The sequence below is a fragment of the Pseudopipra pipra genome, chromosome 16 (assembly GCF_036250125.1).
Source record: "Pseudopipra pipra isolate bDixPip1 chromosome 16, bDixPip1.hap1, whole genome shotgun sequence".
Lineage (NCBI taxonomy): Eukaryota > Metazoa > Chordata > Aves > Passeriformes > Pipridae > Pseudopipra > Pseudopipra pipra.
The window spans coordinates 5,604,541-5,620,489 of record NC_087564.1 but is presented as its reverse complement, the minus strand read 5'-3'; the positions used below and the strand labels follow the sequence as shown (position 1 = coordinate 5,620,489).

At 40.1% G+C, this 15,949-nt stretch overlaps 1 long non-coding RNA gene across 1 annotated transcript in view; it reads right to left on the bottom strand.

Moving 5' to 3' along the window:
- The window catches only part of LOC135423014 (uncharacterized), a 137,950-nt gene extending 122,226 nt beyond the window's left edge, over positions 1-15,724 (bottom strand). The window contains exon 1 of the long non-coding RNA XR_010434678.1: positions 15,233-15,724. This is a non-coding gene — a long non-coding RNA (uncharacterized LOC135423014). The remainder of the gene's footprint in view (positions 1-15,232) is intronic.
- Between the last annotated feature and the right edge of the window lie 225 nt (positions 15,725-15,949).

Sequence of the window (15,949 nt, the reverse complement as noted above, 5' to 3'; positions counted from 1 at the left end):
GCATTAGCAACCTCCCAGCTCTTGTAGGAGTTACCTTCTACCTTGTGGTTATGCAAGTTCCATCTCCTAACAATTTCATTTTATATTTAAATCAAAATTATTTTATTTCTTCAATAGTGAAAGAATAAATGATGTAAAATGTCATCCTTTCCAAATGCTAAGGAAACCCTGGCATTCATCAGCCACAGAAAACCTGTTTTTAGGACTAAAAGTTTTACAAAAGTAAGGACAGCTTTGTGTACAATTCGTGTAGGTGGATTTTTGTCATGTGTTCAACTAGAGTAGGAGAAAATCTAATGCCTTGGCAAGGTATGAATATAATAAATATTGTTCGTCACCGGCTGGGTTGGACAAGTTTAGTATAGGAAAGCTTCTGGTTTCAGGAGTTTTCTTTCAGGATGAATTTTGCTCCAGTGGAACCCAAAACACTGCTCAGCAGCACTAAAGATTGAGTGTTCTGGTCACTTCATTAACAGGGAAAACCACTGGCTTTCAAACAGTGCAAGAGAATGGGTTTCTACTGATTTATAGCTCACTGGAGTACTTTTAATTGGACTTTGCTGTTTTTCTGCACCAATGGCTAGTCCTTTCTTAACTGTTTGTTTTTTCCTAAGAAGTGGAGCCCTGAGAAAAATTACTTTAATGATAATGTAGGCAGAAAAATGCTCCTTGGCAGAATTGAAACACTATTAATTATAGTCCCTTCTGGAAACATTTTGCCAGATGCGTGGAAAATAATGCCCATGGATACTTTATACCCTGAATTTAGCTGTGTGATTTTTACACAGAGATGTCACCTTTAGAAGGAAAAAAAAAAAATTCTTGCCATAAGGGTTTTTTTCGGGTAACTTTCCATTTTTAAACCTGTGGATTAATCCTTTGTATGACTGTAGGAACCATGCCCATCTGTGTTCCCTGATGAGGTCATTTTCCCATGGCAGGGTCACACTCAGCAGACAGGATCACCCCCTCTTTCTTGTCCAGGTTTCACCACCTTCCTCACTAGCACACGGTGTGAATTTAAACGAAGTCATTTGCGCCAAAGGAACCAATTATTTGCATTTTTCCCTGCCCTTACTGAAGGAAGATGCTGTATCTGGGCATTCCCGGGAGCAGGGAGTGAGGCAGCACCTTGGCACAAGCCAGATGAGGCTTTTGGACCAGCTTTGCCCCATGCCCAGTCCCTCTGAAATCTGGCCAGAGGGTTTAATATCTGTGTGTGCCTGTTTTCACCGACACCATCTGGTTCCAAATGCCCAGTTCCTGCTTTGAGAATCTCCAGAGGCCTCTGCAGGCCCACACAGAGACCCAAAAAATATCTATTATCCCCACTCTCCACATACTTATATTCTGATTTTCCTGGCAGATCACATTGTCTGGAAAATACAGGGATACAATTTCTCAAGTGCAACCCAAACTTCAGGGGACATAAAAATTTATGCAAGTTAGACCCCCTAACATTGAAGCAGATAAGAGGTCTCCACAAGAGTTATTTAGGAGACACATGAGGGATTAAGGTATTAAAAGCCTTTTAAATAATTTAAGCCTTCAAAGGGCATTACTTATTTCTATAAATAATTTAACGTATATATTCTGTGATTAATTAGGGACAAAGGGCCTGGAAGATTCCCACAGACAGTGCCCTGGACCCCGACTCTGCCACAGGGACTACAAGCAAACACATTTATTGGTGATGTAAACACACATAATGTCAGAAGGTGCTCCTGGCTTCAGTGCTCCTAAAAACTCAGACTACTCTTTGCTTACTCTCATGGTTGGGAAAAGCTTGCCAATAAACCAAGACATACTGGGAAGCTGAGCTGAGCCCCCAAGCCAAAGGGCTGAGGTTTTTCATCCGCACAGAGAGGCCAGGAGAGAAACTGGATGAAAGCAGAAGCCAAGCTTTGCTCTCCACGGTGCAAGCGTAAGCCTGGAGTCACTAAAAGGAGCAATTAGTATAATCCTGCTTTTCACATCAGGGCAGGAATCCTCCATTCTGGAGGGAAAAGCAAAAAAAGGGGAAAAAAAGAAGGATTTGTAAACTGGCAGCTGGTGCTTGAATGAGTGGACACGATGTTTCCTTTTTCATCTTTAACAAAATCGGTAGATAAGAGATGCAAGAGAAAGGTGTTTGCTATATGCTTTGACTTAAAAACAAGTGAGAATCTTAAAATACTTCTTTTAATTCATCATATAAGCCCCTTGCTTTTGCTTAGCGAATGCATTTCCTCCTTCTCTACCACAAGGCAAGAGTAAGAAAACTCAGCAGTTAATGAACTTTGCAGTTGAAGCTCAGTTGCTTTGGTAAAAAAAAAAAAAAAAAAGTTGGAGGGTTCAACGATGAACCTGGCAAAAAAACCATCTCCTTTTGCTGAAGGACCACAGTGCAGAGAGGAAATTCTATCACCAACAATTTGTCAAGAAAAGCTTTCTGCTAGAGAAAATCCCACCTCGTGGCTTTGCAAAACACTGTCATTGTATTAAAACAGCTTTAGTGAGTCAGGGCTGATTTAAATGCTACCTCTGTCTCTCTGCTCCTGCCTGTCTTCTGCAGAAAGGACTGCAGCTTGTGAGATGTCTGCATTTCCTTCACCAAACTGCTGAAATGCTGTTCTTCCCTTCCCCCAAAATGTCTAGTCCATTACCTACATTCTATCATTGCAGCAAATCATTGTTTATTTTCTACTTACTTACTGAACAACAACCAAAGCTGGACCTATTTCCTCCCCAGATAGCACCAGTCAATGAATCCATTGCTTCCATGAGTGCTGCATGAAGTACTCTTCCCATCCTCCTGATGCCCTCAGTGTTGTCTCCTCACCACCCTGGGCTGGCCAGTGTCCCTCCAAATGGTAACTCAGAAGTGCTCAAAATTTCTCTTTGCCAGAGAAGGGTAAAGTTTTAACCACGATAAAGTTGTGTAAGAGGAGAAATGACAGAAGTATGAGAAATTCCTCCTCTAAATTTGTAATTCCTATTCACTTAATCTTAATATTTAGCATAGTTTAATAGAAAGGCAGATCATAATGCCTTTCCCTCACTTAAAAAACCAACCAACCAAACAAACAAACAAAAAACAAACAACCTGGAAATAATCAAAGAACTATGACAGAACATCATGTTCTGCCAGCTGGGGCTTTTTTCTAGAAATACTAGCAAAAAAAGTTATTTCAGAAAAATATTTCTGTTGACCTTCAATTGAAATTGTCCAGTGTCAAATGACAACTCTGCTCAGCATCACTGCATTCACTTTTAATCACCACTCTCCAGGCTTTACTACATCTTCTACTCTATTGGCTCCTGGCCACTTCAAACGTTTTGTCCTTGAGCAACCATTTTCTACCTTCCTTTTTCCCTCAAGCACAGTAAAGGGTTTCATGGCACTAAGTGGGCAGAGATTTAGCTGTATAACCCCCATTGATACCACTCGAGGAGAAAAGTCAAAAATTACAGTCAAACCCCAACCCACATTAGATTAATATTTTTTTCTGACACTTATAATTAAGAGTTCAGTTCACTGGTCTTTTTATCCAGAACATTCCCCACAAAGGATAAAGGGAATCTGCATTTGTGTATAATGCGCTTTGTTTCTAATATAAATGTTTCTTTTATTGTTTTTTTCTAATTACATCACATCGAATCTCAATATTATTTCTAAAGAAATTTATTCTCACCTAGAAAAAAAATAATTCTAAAATAAGCTCATCACTAAATTCAATATATGTTTACAAAAACTTCTTAAAAATAATAATCTGGAAGAATTCTGAGGTGATACCAAGGATGCCACTGTGATCTAAGGTTAAAAGCTGTGCCTGATATATGTGACTTACAGGAAGGAATTCAGTCCCTCCTGGACCCATTCAAGCATTTAAATAAGTGTAGAAACCTTTTGTGCATCAAGAGTCAAACTTTTCACCAGTGTTACTCCTCAGAGAACACAGTGGGGACAGTCTTGAAATTTTTGGTGCTCCTTTTTATGGACACTGAATCTTGATAATAAAATTCCTTATGGAGTCCTCACATCTGTTGTACAAAATCTGTAGAGGGAGCAATCTGGACTCTATTGAGGCTTGGAAATGTTAATTAATATCTCCAGGAATGCCAAGCCAAATTTTTTTGCTAAATATGTGAAGTACTGGAAATCAATAGTTACCTCCCCTTACCTAGTAAATCATTTGACTGCAAACCTGCAAACACAAATAACTGCCCTGCTAATCTTTAAAAATGTCTTCATTGTAGAAAACCTGCATTTATTCATGATATTTTGTAAAGATTTTTAATTATATCTGTACCTATCATAATTACAATGCCTCATTATATGATTATACAGGTTCCTACTCATTACGAAAATGCAATTAAGAAAATGAAAGAAGAACAACATCACACAGGCCTTTCAAAACTCTGGAAAATAGCTTCTGGGAAGGCCTAACTGTGCTGGCTCTACTTGGATGAGGAGTCTCACAGCAGAGAAACACAAGTTCTGGGACAAAACAAGCATTAGGTGTGACAGTACCTATGCACCACCTACCAGTGAAGTTCAACAGAACACCACTGTACCCTCTGTTGCACTCCTGCTTGGTACCATCTTGCTAAATTGTTTCCTTTAGAACATTTATCAGGCACCTTTTTGGCTTAATGAAGATTTGGTGGAGATGGGCAAACCAATTTCTCCTGACAGTAACAGCTCCAGCCTGTCAGCAGATCTGCAGGAACAGGCTCCATTTGCTCAGTTACCCAAAAGATTTTCATTCCACTTGTGGAAAAAAAAAACAACAAAGCAATTGTCTTTCAACACTGAGCTTTCAATTTTGGCAACAGCCAGGCTTTTTTTCTCCTGTAGTGCTATTCCTCTGCTCCTAATGGAATATTGATCTTCTCTAAGGAAGTGTAAAGCAATCAATACACTACAAAGAAGAGGAGAAATAGGTAAGAGAAAACATCTCCTTACTCTTTTCATACGTAACTGGAACAAAGAGAAGCGGACTAAAACTAACAAACCAGAAATTTTTGGATACTAAAGATTATTTGTGAGGTCTTCACTCTAACACAAAGCATTGGCACACATCATCTCTGTTTGACATGATACAGAGATACCCGGTGTAAGGGTTTAGTTGCACTGGACTCACAGGCTTAAGCTCCTAGACTGTGAGACTGAGAACAGAGCCAAAAATTTAATCTATGCTGTGGTGTTTCTGGTATGCACTCACGAGTGTCCTTTGATTTATTTTGGTAACAAAAATAAAGCACATAATGTGCACCCACCAGGAATGCAGAGGTGTCTCTGTGCACATAGAAATACCCTCCAGTATAGAGGTACCAGCTAGAGTTAGAAGGGATGAATTTGGCCACCTTTTATATCTCTGCTTAAATAAGAGGCAAACCAACAACAAAATAAAGAGTGGAAGAGCATGGTGTGGAAAAGGTATACCTATGTGCAGTACTGCAGGTATATATATATTACAAGTTCAAGCCCTTAGACATTTCTTTAGGAGTCTAAAGATATTTAAAACAACTCCTGTTATTTATCTCCTGTGACCCCAGCTGCTGGCTGGAGCACTAAAGTCCACTTTTCACTTGTCTCATCTCAGTCTTCAGCCTTTGAAAACACCTCATCCTTCATTTTCTTAATTCTTATCAAATCAGAAAGAAAAAACACAAATAGCAACTTTGTCCATGTAACTAAACTCTTCTCTTGGAGATCCTTTCAAGTAGGTTCAAAATTTCCTTTCTTGGCCTGCTGGGTACCATTTGTGCTTGCTAAGGACATACATGAAAAAAAAAGCTCTTCACTGAGTCCATAACACACAGTCAAAGGGAGGAAGAAATGGAAACCAGCAGCTGAAGAACATCTACCAAAAGATTTTTTTTTTTCCTCACACCTTGTTTTGCCTTGTTCTAAGTACTGACACAATCCATGTTCATTCATTCCCTCAGATATCAACGAGCCCAAAGCTTTGGCTAATTACAAGAAGCTGAAACTGGCCCTTCCTGCACAGAATAACCTTTTAAAATAAAATAAAACCAAACAACTAGACTCTCATTCCCTCTGCTTCTTTCTGCACATTATCCTATTATTCTAATAGATATCCAGGAGTTTGTGTCATATCAATAAAAAGGATGAGAGATCATTTTGATATACTCCAGCTGAATGATTTACAACACAAGATAGAGCAAAGAGATCATCTTATCTCCCTCTTTCAAAAGATGCCAAGTGTACAACCGACTGAATTAATTTCTGACTTTTTGCCTCTAATCAGATGACTGCAAATCACCACAAACCCTTCTAGTCTCTAGGGTATTTTTGATATAGCAAATATGATTTTAAAATTCTTTGATCAGACGGGGCAGCAATTGCTGTTTCAAATTGCCTTTTAATTCTCATATATCTATCAATAAGCTAAAGGAATCTCAAAAAGACAAAAGAGAAAAAATTCCACTTGGCACTTGCCTTGGGATTCTATCTCACTGTCAGTTTATGGATGCTGAATTGCTATCATAGGTTTGCACAGAAATAAGATCCATCTGGTGAAGAGGCAAAGAAAACTACTCAAGAACAATGAAGAAATAGAAGGTAAAAAGTAGGAAGAATGAGTATTTCTCAGTAATGGAAATGCTGGCAAGAAGTGGAAATAGTGTACACGGCCCTCATCCAGGAGAGAAGAGACACAGTTAATTTTAATTTTAACCTCATTTAGAGCATGTGATTCACTGCCCCATTTAGTACAAAATTAAAATTAAGCATGTGCTTAAGTGCTTTGCTGGACTGAGGCCATATACAAGAGTACATTGGTCATGAATCCCTATTGCCATAGGTTGATTTGGACCCGAAAAGTCAAAGCTTTAAGATAAAACCTGAAATGCTTTACTTTGTTTATTTTTTTAATGCAGGAACACACCAGCAGCATGGAAAACTACAGCAGTTACACAGGTGGGGTTTTTTTGAGAAACTAATGCAAAACAAACAAAAATTCCGTAATACCTTAACAGGATAAATTAATCTAGAAAATTCCCAGAACTCAGAGAAATAAAAACAGCTTTTGAAGATTGATTACACTGTCCTGTGTGTCTGTGTGCACTGTGGCCACCCTCCTTATGTATGTTGGCCTGTTCTACAGTAAATGGTTCACAGTCTGTGCTGTAGTGAGATACAGCTGAGAAAGAAGCTGCTAGGAACTCCCCAGTGCAGCAAATCTGACACAATTATTGGCTGACTTACCCCTGGTTATCCCTTATCCACAGCCTGAGGAGAGATCTAATCCCTGGGCATGCTCAGGGAAATGTCATTTCTAATGTCACCTCTCAAGCACCGGAGCCAAAATGCCTTTCAGTGCCCAATAAATTCTCCAGGTGAATGCAGAGAAGAAAGGGAGCCACAATTCTGTCTTTTCCTTGCTCTAAGTGATTTGTTACCTGTGATTGCAGAACAGAACAGGCACAGCAGCCACAAAATAAAGGAAACGTGCCTGCCACAGCCCTGGGTCCTCACGCTGTTTTGTAGCTCCTGATCAAGACTTTAGGAGTTCTGCAGTTGCCCAACACAGGAAAATGTCCCTCGTGAGAAGGCTTGAAATTGGGCATACCAGACAAGCAAAGGTTTTTTTACCATCTTGTCTCTCTCCTACTCTTCTCCAGACAGACAAGGACAACCTACTGCACTGAACACTTTATTAACACTACAGCAGGTCACTAACTGCACCAGTGGGTAATGCTCTGGCATTGAAAAATGGACAGCAGAAGACTCAGGTTAGCTTTTAGAATAAATACCATGCTCATCTCAGAGGACTATTACTTCCTTCCTCAGGAAAATCAGGGAAAATCTAAAAGAAAAGAGAGCATCTGTGATTGATGCTGAGGAACCAGAACTCCTAGAAAGAGTATCTCAAGGTCATCAAGGGCTTTCCATTTGAGGATCTATCTCAACTCTTGAGTTCTACACTTCACACTAATTGAGCCCAGAAGATTCTGGCCTGCCAGGGATTTTTGAGCCTGGCCATATTAAACTTCAGAAATATGATGTTGATATGGTGTTGAGTGTCTGACTGTAGCCCCAAAGAGGAAAGAGTTTTGAGTTCAAAGAAAGCAGTTAAAGAAAAGAAATTAAAAAGAAACTTGCCAAAGCAGAAGCCTACTTCAAAGCAAAATTAAACTTCCTTTCTCTTTATGGCCCATGGTTTTGACCTAGAAACTCTGTGTAATAGATTATGTCTCTGGGAAATAGGTGTTATGAAAAGAACCTCAGCCATCATTGCAAGGGAAATGGCAGATACTTATCAATCACCTCCAAGCTACATGAAGACAGACCCGTGTGTCTGCTTGCTTTAAACTCATCAGTCTTCTTCCACAAAAGACAACTGTAAATCAGCATTACCAGCATGTCTTTCCATGCATTTCACTGTAAATAAGGCAGGTTTTTTTGCTTTACTGAACAGACATCCATGGAAACAGAGAGTTGAAAGGTTTCTAAGGTGCTGATGTGTATTGCCCATGGGAACTGCACATTCTCAAAGCCAGACACTGTATGTTGTCACCCTCCCTCCAATACTTTGTTGGGTCTTATCTCCTCCTGCTCCTCAGTTACATTGTCATGTAACTCATGTCCTCAGAACATTACCAGTCTTACTGAAGCATCATCACCTCTAGTGGTAAGGTGGGGGCTTTGATAATGCTAATTTTTCATGTTGCTCATTTTTAGCAGAACAACAGAATGTCAATCCTTTCATGTACCTTTAGAGTGAAACCATATGTTAGAGGCTCCCAGGCTCAAAACTGCCTCTGTCCAAGGACTGAAGAAATAGAGACACTTCTTTCCACCAGGGAGTATTTTATCTTCAGTATAACAGTACTAGCATTACTTCACACCAACAGCACTGGGATTTCCCATTTACAGTACTTTTCCTATTGCCTGTCTTGTGGCTTAGTCCTGGAGCAGTTCTCACCTCAAGAACATCCTACAAAGGGTCTCATTGCACAGCCTGCAGAAGGACAGGATCTGTCTGGGCTGGAAGTGGTTGCACAAAAACAGAGGATGGGAACCCTGGTTCTGCTCATCTCACGTGCCAGCTGGAGCAGCCTGATATCACAGAAGGGGAATGCTCACCTTGCCTCTTTGCCTGCCCACATTTGTGCAACATCACAGGCAAGAGGAACTCACGGGTTAAAATCCCTCTTTTAAAGCCCAGTTGGATTCCTGCAGCAACATCTACTACACACAGTTCCAAAGCCCTGATGCTGGAAGACTTCTAGGAGAAAAAGAATTCTTTACAGAAATCAGCTGAATTTCCTTAACAATAAGGGAAATTGTTGGTTAATTCTTTGTTAACATTTACTGTCTCACAGTTTCCCTTTCAACAGCTTGAAAGAGCTTCTATTGAGACAGACAACAGCTGAATGCTGCACATAACCAAATGCCCTGGCTGTAAAGAAAAGGAAATGTGGATTCTTTTTTAATGAGTTTCCTTACCAAGCCTTCGTGCTTCTGCCTGTTTGTTGATGGACTACTCTGTGAGGAACTAGCTATGAATATAAATGGGCAAGGCGAAAATTCACTTGTGAATTTGGTTTGATGCCTTTTTTTTCCTCACCTATAGAAGGGGGTTCCCTTCTATAGATATACACTATTTTATTTTTGTGCAATCATCACTTATGGTTCAGAGTAGATTTTTTTTTACCACAGTAAGGGGAAAAGAGACAAAACATACCTACTCAACAATAAGCAGGAATCCCATGCAACTGCACTTGCCTGACCTACAGCTTCCATTTCTCTTGTTAAGGTGTCCTGTTTAAAGTGTTCCCCAGGCCAGAAACAGTGCTCAAGCTATGCCTGATATTCAGGGTACCCATCTGTCATTAGTGCTTTAAAACCCAAGTTGAGCATCTTTGTGGGAGCCAAGATCTTAGCAGGCCAAGGAAGAGCTGCCAAGCGGTGGCTGTTTTCTGAGGGTTTGCTTTCACTGTTAACATTTCTGGAAGATTTAGACAAATTTCATTTTCATAGATTAAAAAATTACTTTCAAACCCTTTTCTTTTTTTCCAGGACACACTCTACCTTCACGAAAAGTTCTCATAAATATTTTGTCAGACATTTCAGCTTGAAAGAAAGTAAGATTTTCTTATTCTAGTGGACATCAGGATTTCAGATAAAGGACTTCACAGAAGCTCCCTGCCCCTCTCATAAAGATTTCATCATTCTGAAAAAAACTCCCCATTTAAAACCTCTTCCTCCTTGGGATTTTTGCAAGATGTTTTCCAGTTAGCAAATCTCTCTTATACAGCACTGCTTCTCTCTCAATGCCTCTTTCTGCAAACAACCATATTTCTGTTTATCTCCTTCCCTCTTTCTGCCTGTGCTGTAGTTTCCTTTTTTCCACTCACTCTCCTCCCATCTGCACCATTCCATGGAATCACTCAAATGTATGCACAAGCAATAGCCCAGTAAAGTTTGTGCTTAAGTGCCATGACCAGGAGGATGGAGAGCTGAGCTGAGGCACAGGAAAGAATCCAACCCCCATAAATGTCTCTTTGTACTAATTTCTTAGTCCCCAGGAACATCATGAGGTTCCAAATGGGTTTTGGAAGCACCTGTTGAGATCCCAAAGAAACACAAGGGACTTCTTTCAACCTCTAGGCATTACTCTAAGGACTTAATGAACTGAAAACTTGCACTGCTAATGAGAGTTGCTGGGGTTTTTTTCTTCCACTTTCACCAACCATGATTAATTTATGAGAAAACTGTGTGAGAAACTGAACTTTTGAATTTTTAACCATGTGGTTTACTCTTTCCACTACCTTGAGTATGGAAATTGAGTCTTTTATGGCCCAGGCATTATTTTAAATGTACAATAGAGCAGCACATTTGTGTACAAATTACGAAACAAAAGTCACGAGGGACCTGTCCTTTGACAGCCTCATCTCTTTTTTAAATTGTCCTTTCTATTTTGGAGACTGCCTGGGTCTGGTCACCAGAGGAGATAAATCACCACAGCCTGCAGAAGTTAATGCTGTGCTCTTGGTTTAAACTCGCCTGATAATTTGGCTCTCAGCATCTACTGTGCTTACAATTAGATCATAGACTCATAGAATGGTTTGGGCTGGAAAGAACCTTAAAGACCATCTTGTTCCAACTCCCTGCCATAGGCAGGGACACTTTCCACTGTCCCAGGTTGCTCCAAGCCCCGTCCAACCTGGCCTTGGACACTTCCAGGGAAGGGGCAGCCACAGCTTCTCTGGGCAACCTGTGCCAGGGCCTCACCACCCCACAGGGAAGGATTTTTTCCCAATGTCTAATCTAAACCTACTCTCTTTCAGTTGGAAAGATACACTCCTTCCATCCAATACACTAGTCTTATTCTCCATATTTTGAAAAATAATGTGATTAAGTAGTTAACTTTCACAAAGATTTGACAAGGTGGGTATTGAGCAAAGAAATGCTGAACTGGGCATAAAAGACTGTCAATGTCACACCCTTTTAACCTATAATTTCTCCTAAACAGGACTGATCTACTAAGTCTGTACAGTACTGACTCAAATACACATATGCCTGTTTTTTTTATTCTGTAAACATGAATAAATTTTCAACATAGACACATTAGATATATAATTATGTTTTCTGAAAGTCCCATTTATGGTTAGGCCACTGGCATAGAAGCAGCAGAGAGAAGCAAATGACATGAAAAATAATGCTGTGGGCAAAGCAAACTTGAACAATCTGAAAAGGGAAGACAGAAAGAGGTGATTATCTAAATGGAACATAACAGCCATTAGTCAAACATTCACAGCTTGATCTAAACCCCACTGAAGTTAACAGAAAGATCCCCCTCGACTTCAGCGAGTTTTGAATTAAGATTTTAAACATTAGAAAGAGGAATATTTGAGGAGATTTATGTGATTGTACTTCTCTTTAGCATTTCACTCTCAAACTCTGCAATAGAAAGGCCATGAAGCAGCAGCTCATCATCCCCTTAAACAAACTTAATGAAGTAGTTGGCTTCAGAAAGGCAACTGATATCTACCAGTTATTTCAGATATATCTGACTGTACATGACTTCCACCTCAGTGGCATTGGGTTCCAAGTCCTTGGAAAACTGTCATGGGACTAAGATTTCATGTAAAACCCAAAGTCTTGTAATTTATGATAGCTGAGAAACTTTTCCAGGCACATGCCAGAAAGGTACACTTTCTACTTAGGCACGTAGAGAAATTGGTTGGTTTAGTGAAATTACAATTCCTATCATCCCGGGATGAGCAAATAAAAGTTTGTAACTGTGGATTCTCTCTTGGACAAAATGGGTGACCTATAGTGGTCCTGCCCAACCCTTAAATTAAACATGGCTCCAGGTGTGTCTCTGCAAGGCCGTGTGCGTTTGCTAAGTCTGGAGAAGAATGAGCATCCAGAGCAAATTCAGAGCAGGCCTCTAGAGACTGAATCACCTGGAGCATTCACCAGGTACTCCCAGACTAAGAGCCAGATGGCTGCACTGCACTTTACAGTGAAAAACCTTATGTGTTGTTTTAGCAACAGTCATAGCAGGGACAATTGATCTATGGGGGAAAAAAAACACTTTAAAGTAGTTCTAATTACACGCAGCCCTGTCATGTTGTTAAATGAGGCCCACTGCTGTTTTATGAATAATTTGCAGAATTCATTGTCAGTAAATTATATTAGGAATTGGGAAAGGCTCTGGACTGCAATGCAGCAGGTTTTTCCCTCCCTCCTGCCTTCTTGTAATACATTCAGGGTATTTGTTATAACTACAGAACATAATTGCAATTATACTCAAAGAAAAGGAACTATAACATACAAACAGTGTTTCATTTCCCACCAGATTGTGACTTAAACATTAAAAGTAGCTGAGTTACCAAGAGTGGAGACTCTTTCCAGTCAGTCAACCAAACAAAATGCTTTACCTACACAAAGCTGTATATTGAAAAGTCAAAATTTCTTCTAAATATGTTTAGGTTGATGCCAGGTAAACCCTCAATTCTTATTTTTCTCCTGAACCCAGTATAATAGCATCTGTAGCGTATCCTGGAAGACAAATCACCCAAAATCCAGTACAAACAGGAATTTCCATAGTATACAGAAATGGAGGAAACCCCAAGAACAGAACATAAAAGCAATAAGCAGAGTTAATGGGAAGTAGTCTTTGATTAGGGAGATGGACTGAAGAAAACTCCAGAAACAAAATCTCTTAATTTTCTCTTTGACCCCAAGCTACAGTGTGAGCACACCCCCAACTCCATTTCACTTCTGTATCCTCCCTCACCTTGCTTTGTTTCTTTTGTTTTGTGTTACACCCTGCCTAACAGAACATTGCTGCAGTGCTGCTATAACATGCCTGGAAGACTTTCTCTGACAGGATTTTTTAGTAACATGACGTGAGATAAGCCATGGCATAGTTACATATATTTAGTACATGAGCATTCTATAAAGAGGAAGACACTGAATTTCTTTATGGAAAGAAAAAAATCCTCAGATATGGAGTTCACTGAGGTCCTGCCCTGCTGTGGAAATCAGAGGGCTACAGGCACACTCTTTTTTTCTAGAGCCATTTCCATGGGAGGCATTCTAACCTTCCAGAGACTACAATGAAGAAAGTTCATAGGTTGGACAAATGAGTCACCAAAACTAAGGGGAGCTCTTGCATTTATTGTACAGTTCAGGAAAACCTTGAAATTGGTCACAGCATGAACTATTCCTGGCTGCTACTAACCTGGGACACTGGCAAAAAGACAGGTTTTTCAACATGCACAAGTTCTCAACAACATCCACTATTTTAACACAGTTTGAGCCAAGCTCCGTGGCCTTCCCATAATGCCAAATTCAGCAACATCTCTGATTGGGTCACTTTGTCCATAATATGATGGGCTGTGTCTGCAGGTTGTGCACTGTCTGCTACACGGGATATATTTGTCTAGTGAGAAACCAAGGAGGATCATGAGGTGACAGTAGGTAACGAGACAGCTGCACTTCACTTATGCAAACATTTTCACCAACCTGGGAACAGGGTACAGGCCTTGTGTCAATCAGTTCTCCCCTTAAGACATAGATCAAAGAAACACTGCACCACATTCTTTACTTTCCCTTTTCTTTTTTGTGTTTTGAATTCTGTACAGGGATAAGAAGCAGATTTATGCTTGCATGACAATGTCTAGTTGACTTCAGAACCAGTTTTGAATTTTTAGTGGTTTGACTGTTTAGCAGCTCATCTCATTTCTGCTGAAAACCCATTACCATGCCTGTGCTGTAGTAAATTACTTGTGAATATTCTGATCACCTGTTGCTGTTCTCCTTGATTGTCAGTGGCCTGGCTGCTCTGGTCCATCAGCACAGCTCCACTGCAGTCTCAAGGCTGTTATTCTCACAGAGCTGTTTTTCCTCTGTGCAGACTATTCAGATTAAAAGAGGCAATTTTTTATGCATAAAATTCTCTGTGAAGATGCATAACAAAAATCATGGCTTTTATGTGATTAATAGAGCTGTCAGGACCTGTTTGAGATTTAACTTCCTTATTGTGAAAGTTTAACTTAGTAGTTTCAGAATAAAAACCTACATAAATCACAATGTTATGGCAGCTGAAAGCAGGGTTGAAGTCATACGGATACACAGGAGCTGAGGCAAAGTATAGCCATGAAGAGTCTTTATTATACTGAAGCACTGTGAAAATCATAGCATTTGATATAATATATGCAACCAGTGTTTGAGTTTTTTAATGCCAGCTAAGCAGTTTGATTCATTAATCCAGTTAAAAATATATGGAACCAGTGTGCCCAAATCCTCTGAGCACCACAGAAGTCTCTGCCTCCATGGATATTGATCTGCTTGCAAACTAAGTAAATAATCTGAAATTTTATCAGAGCTCACAATGATTATTTGATACATAAGCTACATGCATTATTTCAAAGCAGTATAAGTTGAAATTATATTTTGCAAAGTATTCTAAATGTCTTAAGAGGCTCTTCTATCTCCCTGGTACCCAGCACAATGCCCCACACTACCAAGTCAAAAATTACTATGAAAAGCAAGGCTATCTCCCACAAACATTCATTCAGTGCAGACAGTTCAAGCAAGGCTTACAGAGAGACATCACTGGGCAGGAGGCAAAGGCTATATCTGAGTGACATGTGGAAAGGGATTCACAGCATACCCAGAAATACTTATCTGAGCACTAGTCAAGAAACAGGAAAAAGCTGAATTGGTTATTAACTGATGAAGGGAAATTCGGAGTTAGCCTACCTCTCATGCTTGCTTTCAGTTATAAAATTAGTTTGAATTTTTCATAAGAATGCTCTTCTAGGTGTTACAAACACCAGTGGTGGTAGTGGGACAGGAATAAAGCCCCTCTCTGACTTGCTGTAGCCATCAGACTGTTTCTCCCTCCTCCTCAAGGCCCCGTTCTTCCTTGGTTTTATCTTGGGATAAGTCAGACAAAGCTGCCCATCTGGCTGGCACAAATTCTGCCACGAAAGGCAGTGGTGAGCTGAGATAACGAGCTGCCTGGTGCTCAGCCCACACAGCCAGGTCTCCAGCAGCCTCTCCACTGACTGTACATGGAAGTGCACAAAAAAATGCTTCCCAAACCCCCTTCCTGCAGGAGGTCGCTGCCAGTACCAGTCATCAGCGTTATCCACTCCCTCCACTTGCTGTGCTCCCGTCTTCTCACCAGGAGAGGGTGGCAAGTTATGTAACAAATCCGTATGTTCCTTCCTTGATCCCTATCCTGATCCAGCATTTAGGTACGATGTACCTTAAAAAACAGGCACTGTCTCAATGAAACCAGCCTGAAGTGTGTATGCAAAAAAACTACATGAAAGTGGATGGTCTGTGCCTGCTTCCCCCTCCTAATTGCTGCAGTGTCTGACTGTGCTAGTTGTGTTGAATACCAATAAGAATTTACCTGATTTAAACTCCAGCCAGTAATTTTTAGATCATTAAAAAACCTATTCAATCTTT